The following is a 7,395-nucleotide window of genomic DNA, read 5'->3' as shown; positions in this document are numbered from 1 at the left end:
ATTTTCAATATTATTTTGTAGACAGATCATTCAAATGACATGTATTGAGTACTTACTATCTGCAAAGCACATGCAAAGGTAGAATGGGAGACAGACGTGAAGAGTTGCTGATGCCTGCCCTGGACGGGATTACAAGAGAGTGGACAATACCAACATGAAAATACCTGCCTAACAACTTGCAGAATGATAGAAGATCAGAAAGCTGGAACCCTGGGACTGGAACAAAGATTTTCTGACCACCATACTGTTGTGTCCTCCAGCTCTAGAACACAGCAAACCCCTTTAAGGCCAAATTTGGGCAACATGTTATCATTGTGGATAGCCTTAGGTGAATACCACAGTGTCTGGTGCTGGGTTACCAAAGTCCACTGAGTGGCGTTACTGAAGGCTGATGCCGTGTATGACTCTAGCACCATCCTTACCATTATTCTTACCATTACTGTTTTTTGTCAGTTCCTTGTCTCAGCCACAAGAACTTTTGGTTCCTGAAAAAGCATGAAGCAAGCTATGTAGAAGGGATCTTAGTATTATCCAATCCAATTTTCTCATTTTATAAACGAGGCAGCTGACATCTGCTAAACAACTGCTTAAGGGCCAGGAAGCTTTGTCTTTCATTCGTTTCCTTGATGATAAAGGCACTTATATTTAAGTTTTATACTGTAATTCGTCATTTTTGGACATTTCTTAAATTTCCTATCTCATGACTTCCCCAGGATGTGACAGCAGGTTAGCACCAACGTGATGAAGCACTCCAAGCCACTTCTGCTGCCCATCCCTATGTCCCCACAAGCAGTGGGGAACTTTTGTTCCATGCCAGTCAAAAAAGAGCCTTTGTTATTTCTCAAGGAAACATCAATACTGTCAAACACAATAATACACAAGAATTTTGAAATTAGTTTTTGTTATATTTTATCTTTTTTCCCAAGCTTCAAATTTATTTATTTATTTATTTATTTATTTATTTATAAAGATTATTTATTTATTTATTTGAGAGAGAGAGAATGAGAGATAGGGAGCACAAGAGGGAAGAGGGTCAGAGGGAGAAGCAGACTCCCTGCTGAGCAGGGAGCCCGATGCGGGACTCGATCCAAGGACTCCAGGATCATGACCTGAGCCGAAGGCAGTCGCTTAACCAACTGAGCCACCCAGGCGCCCTTATTTATTTTTTTTTAAGACTTTATTTTGAAGTCATCTCTACATCCAATGTGAGGCTCAAACTCACAACCCAATCACAAGAGTTGCACACTCCAGGGGCCTGGGTGCCTCAGTTGGTTAAGCCTCTGACTCCTGATTCGGTTCAAGTCATGGTCTTGGGTAGTGATCATGGGCTTGCCTCCCCCATCCCCATCGGGCTCTGCAGTGGGCCGGGGGGGTGGGGAGGGGGTCTGCTTGGGATTCTCGCTCTCCCTCTCCCTCTGCTCCTCCCCCCACTTGCATGTGCTCTTTCTCTCTCTAAAAAAATGAATAAATAATCTTAAAAAACCCAAAAATTTCATGCTCTACTGATTGAGCCAGCCAGGCACCCCTCCAAGCTTCAACTTTAAATGACACCCAGTTGGATTGGTGACATACTTCTGAATAGAAATATATGTGGTTTTCATGTTAGGAAAGTTAGAAAAACTAAGGTCAGTTTGTTTCCCCAAGTTAATCCTTTTTTGCCCTTATGTACTGAATTTTTATCTACAAACTGGCGTTTTGTAATGAATTGCTCCATTTCATCAAGTATATATCAATATCCTACAATGTATGTAGTTTTAATGCTTGACACCAAAGGACATAATAATAATGACACACGGTCTCTTACTCTCAAATTGTTTATCAGCTTCTGGACAGTGTTTCATGGAACACAAGTTCATGAAGAATAAATAGATGCTGTTAATTTAGCATAATGTGAGGGGGCACCTGGCTGGCTCAGTGGGTGGAGCATGCAACTCTTTTTTTTTTTTAAGATTTTATTTATTTATTTGACAGAGTGAGAGAGCACAAGCAGGGGGAGCAGTAGAAGGAGAGGGAGAAGCAGGCTCCCCGCTGAGCAGGGAGCCCGATGCAGGGCTCAATCCCAGGACCCTGGGACCATGACCTGAGCCAAAGGCAGCCACTTAACCAACCAAGCCACCCAGGCGCCCCAGCTGTATCTAAAGTTATCAAGAGTCTTCTGAAAAGCTACTGATGATGTTCATTTGTGTTCCCAACCTACCAGAGTGACTTCCACATAGAAAATGACGTGAGGAATCATTATAAGAGTTCTGTAGAATTGAAACAAGCACCTCCCTCCCTAAAAATAACAAATGATTTTCTTAAAGATTTTATTTGTCAGACAGAGAGAATACGAGTGGGGGGAGGGGCAGAGGGAGAAGTGGACTCCTCACTGAGCAAAGAGCCTGATGTGAGACTTGATCCCAGGGTCCTGAGCTGAAGGCAGACACTTAACTGAGCCACACAGGCCTCCCACAAATGATTTTTTGTTTAAGATTTTATTTATTTATTTATTTATTTATTTAGAGCACAAGCAGGGGGAGGGGCAGAGGGAGAAAGAGAGAGAGAATCCCAAGCAGACTCTGCACTGAGCACAGAGCCTCATGCGGGGCTCGATCTCACTACCCTGAGATTATGACCTGAGCTGAAATCAAGAGTTGGGCACCCAACCGACTAAACCACCCAGGTGCCCCCCAAATAACAACAACAAAAAAACCCCCTCAGGGACGTCTGGGTGGCTCAGTCGGTTAAGCTTTTGCCTTCAGCTCACGTCATGATCCCAGGATCCATGACAGAGCCCCACATGGGACTCCCTGCTCAGCGGGGAGTCTGCTTCTCCCTCTCCCTCTGCCTGCCACTACCCCTGCTTGTGCTCTCTCACTCTCTCTCTCTGTCAAATAAATAAATAAAAACTTCAAAAAAAAAAAAAAACACAGAAGGATGAGTTTATAACTAAGGTTTAGATATCTTTCACAAATTTGTCCTCTTAAATATGAGAAATAAGTGTGTTTTGAAGGTTTGTGCTTAAAACCAGGAATAAGGGTCTAGTTGCTAAAAAAAAAAGTTGCTATAAAACTTTCTTGCTCATAGAGATGAGCTTGCCTTACAGCAGGCCAGTTTGCTCTCTGATTATTTATGCTGATCTATACAGTGATGATAACTAACTTCCTGCACAAGGGTGCTTTGTTCACAAAGGATAGCACTGGAAATCCAGTGGGCTTAAATAAATGCCAAGTATTATTTTTAACCCGCTGTCCCCTTTTGCTACTCAGAGTTCCTGTGGCAGTTTTAAATAAGAGGGCACCTGTATTGTCCACTGAACCCATAATTTGATCTCACAAAATCTATGGTTATTGATGCCAGGGGGATTGGGATTCACATGGAGATGTGGATAGAACGTGTATTCAAGGTGACAAGTGAAAAGGTTTCCTTGTACTGAAGCATCCACTGAATGTCAACATCATTTGGAAGACAATGCAATAAAAGCAAGAAAGAGAAATTTCTTAAAGACCTATTTGACAACCATCAATTTCATCTCAACTTCAACAAAAACAGAACTGACCAGCACAATAATGAAAATGCAGAAAACAACACCTAATTCTTAGTTCAGAACTGCTCCTTTTAGATTTCTGATTTGATCCTTCAATCCTTCATCTATAAGCAAATGCCATTTTATTTTACATCCTCTTCTCACCCTGAAAGAAAATTCTTCAGTGTATAAGGGGAAAGATAAGGCAGAGAGAGAGAGAGAGAGAGGAGGGAAAGAGATAGAGATGAGGGAGCGGGGGGGGGGGCGGGGAGAGAGAGAATTCTTTGCTGAGCTCAGCATCTCTAAAACGAGCAAAATATGGACAAGTTTGTTCTTCCATCCACTAGGGCACTAATGTACTCTTTAGTAAATATCTATTGAGTGAAGACTATATTAATTGTTCTTACAGCTAGATTTTTATCTACCATTGTTCAAGTCAGAAGATGTACAATTTGAAAATGATGCTATCAACAATGATTATTATCTGTCTGAGTGGGTGTTGCTGAAAAGACCGATACTGGCTGACTCTACAGTTACAGAGTGTGGTATATTTTTTCTACTTAAGAATTAAGGTTAGAAAGGCATCATGTCTGCAATATTAGGGGCTCAGAAAGAAAAAAATGTATATAGAAATATATATAATGTTATAAAGTGAAGACTATCTGGGGATTCTTTGCAACTTTTCTGTATAACTGAAATTATATAAAAAAATCTTTAAGTAGGGGCGCCTGGGTGGCACAGTTGGTTCAGCTTCTGAATCTTGGTTTCCACTCAGGTCATGATCTCAGGGTCAATAGATCAAGCCGGTCATGGGGCTCTGCATTGAGCATGGAGTCTGCTAGAGATTCTCTCTCCTTCTGCCCCTCCCTCCACTCCCACACTCTCCCTCTGGATCTAGTTTCTTCATAAACATTTTTTTTTTAAGATTTTATTTATTTGACAGAGAGAGAGAGACACATCGAGAGAGGGAAATAAGCAGGGGGAGTAGGAGAGGGAGAAGCAGGCTTCCCGCTGAGCAGGGAGCCCGATGCGGGACTCCATCCCAGAGCTCTGAGATCATGACCTGAGCCGAAGGCAGACGCTTAACGACGGAGTCACCCAGGCGCCCCTCTTTATAAACATTTAAAGAGTTATATTAAATTGTCTCAAAAAAGTCCTTGTAGTACTAATATTCTAATGTAAGTTCCTTTTTGCAAATAGGGAATAGAAATTCTAAACTAACTTTCCAGAAGTCACGTGAGAAGAAGAAAGCCCAGTTTAAAAAGAGTCAGTTAATTATATCCAGTCTGGATATATACACCAACAAGGAGCCCATTGTGGAAAACTGTCCTAAACTTCCCAAGCACACCGGCTGTCAAGGATCCGTCCTCAAGGGATCAGTTGCCAAAGCTCATCTCATTCTATAAAGGGAGGGGACTGGGGAATTATACACTCTCCGGTTTGGTCTTGGGAATATTTTCCATCTTCTGGAGGCTAGCAAATCTCCTGGAGACGAGAGGAATAAGAGCCTTGGAATCAACGGGCTCTCCAAGCAGACTTGGGACAGGAGATGATTTGGCCATGGGATTGTTGTTACAATAGGCTTTGTGTTTTGTTGCCCTTCGTAGCTACCCAAACACTTTCCGGTAAGTGAGAAAACATGTTGGGCTTATTTGAATTCCTGCCCTTTTTATGTGATTTTAATTATGGGGAAGCCATACAAAAGACTGAGTACGAATCTCTGGCTCATCAACACGTGGTAAAAGATCTAAGCTTTCTTTGTGCGGGTTTACCCTGCAATAAGGTCATATTCTGGCTTGAGGTGTCTACTTCTTTAAAACAGAAAAGGAGAAAGAAAGGAAAAGCTCTGTGGGTTAGGTTTTCTACAAGAGGACAGGCTTTGTACAAAAATGTACCAGTTGCTTGAAAGTGGATACTTATAATTCTGATAATGGCCAACATATACATAGTGTTTATACTGTCAGACTCTGTTCCAAGCACCTTGCATATATTGACTCATTTAATCCTCACAACTTTACGAGATAATTATATGGTTCTTCCCATTTTGTAGGTGGGGAAACTGAGGTACGGGGAAGTTAAAGAGCATGGGTAGAACATACATTTAGTAAGTGGTAGAGTCTGAGGAACACAGGCAATCTGGCTTCAAGGTCCTGCTCTTAACTGCTGAGCAGCTACCTTCATGAGCCCTGTTAGTTCTACCTTGTGCTTAGGGTAAGGGTACTCAAAATTATGGGAGCATCAGAATCATCTGAGGCACTTGTTAAAAGTGCATATTTCTGGCCCTTACACCCACCCGCCCAACACCACTCCCACAAGATTCTGATTGTGGTGGCTGAAGAACTCGTATTTTTAACAAGTCTCCCAAGTGACTCTCGTATAGGGGTAAGTATCCCACTGAGAACTACTGACTTAGGGAAAGAAGATTCTTTTTTTTTGGAGGGGGGTTTATAAAGCTTGTTTAATATCAATGTAACTTTTTTTTCAAAATTGGCATTAATGAAAGAATAAACAGTAAATTTCTTCCTTATCTACAAAAGCTCCCTGGAATGTTGAAGATCCTAGCCACACCCACCTAATACAACACACTATGAAAAAGCAGAACTAACCATTTGTTAATTCTTAGCTTTTTCCCATCTTGGAGCATGCAAAGCAAGATTGCCTTTCCTGACAATACTAATCTATATCTATGTATATGTCAATATGTTTTTTTTTAAGTTTATTTATTATAACTCACATTTTAATCTTTAAAAAGATTTTTTTAAAATTATTAACATATAATGTATTATTTGTTTCAGGGTTACAGGTCTGACTCACATTTGAATCTTTAAACCACTGTCTATGCAGGGGAAGTGGGTAGGCCACTAACACTACTTGTTTCCCTGAGCCACAGGAACAAAGGCAGAGTTCAGACAGGGCCTCTAAGGGCGGCTCCTTACCCAGACTGACCCCCCTGCACTGAGATCCTAATCACAAAAATCACACTGTTTTGGTAACAGGTTCCTAGACAGTCTCCTGACCTATTTCCAGTGACTGCATGTCTTCGTCCAGGCTGCTCATCACTGTGGTGGAGAGGAAAGTGCTGGAATGAACATTCTCTTTTTCAAGAGACTTCATGGTTTCCAGGCTGAGCATCATGGTGCCTCCACACCGCATCCTTCGGGGCTTCACGGCCAAAATGCAAATCAGCCTTTTGGCACTTGTGGTACTAGAGTCTCCCCATAATGAAGACTTCAGCTTTGCCCTCGGAGTTGGGCTCTCTCATCTGGAGCAGGACTTGGAGCTCCCATTTGAACTTTGGGAGGAGGCCTCGGTTTGGACCAAAAATCTTTTCCAGACGTGTCTCCACGTGAGACACTGATGGCTCCAGAAAGTGCTTAAACTACACCAGTACCATTGAGTGTGCACAAGGAGCCAATTCCTGGAAGGGGACCACTTCTTTCTGGCACCTGGGCTGTGGGATCCGTGCAGGGTCTTCATCCTGAAGGGCGCCATTGCTCGTACCAGGAAAGAAGAGTCTTTCTTCTAAGGGAAGATATTTCTTTCTTTTTTTTTTTTTTAAAGATTTTATTTATTTGACAGAGAGATACACAGCGAGAGAGGGAACACAAGCAGGGGGAGTGGGAGAGGGAGAAGCAGGCCTCCTGCAGAGCAGGGAGCCCGATGTGGGCCTCGATCCCGGACCCTGGGACCATGACCTGAGCCGAAGGCAGATGCTTAACGACTGAGCCACCCAGGCATCCATGGAAGATATTTCTCTTTGCAATCTATTCATCCATTCAAGAAGCATTTACTAAGTACCCACAGTAAACTCAGCATTGTATTACAGTTGACCCTTGAGCAAAACAGGGGTTAGGGTGCCAACCCCCACCCTCTACAGCCAAAAATGTGCC

General features: G+C 42.5%; 1 pseudogene; it reads right to left on the bottom strand.

Moving 5' to 3' along the window:
* Window positions 1-6,481: 6,481 nt before the first annotated feature.
* LOC148164065 (oocyte-expressed protein homolog) lies at window positions 6,482-6,997 on the bottom strand (annotated as a pseudogene).
* Window positions 6,998-7,395: the final 398 nt, after the last annotated feature.

The sequence above is a fragment of the Eumetopias jubatus genome, unplaced genomic scaffold, assembly GCF_037043125.1.
Source record: "Eumetopias jubatus isolate StellerSeaLion01/CBP00866 unplaced genomic scaffold, mEumJub1_p1.0 scaffold_6, whole genome shotgun sequence".
In the NCBI taxonomy this organism is placed as follows: Eukaryota; Metazoa; Chordata; class Mammalia; order Carnivora; family Otariidae; genus Eumetopias; species Eumetopias jubatus.
The sequence above is the reverse complement of the archived record's forward strand: the minus strand, read 5'-3'. Positions and strand labels throughout refer to the sequence as shown.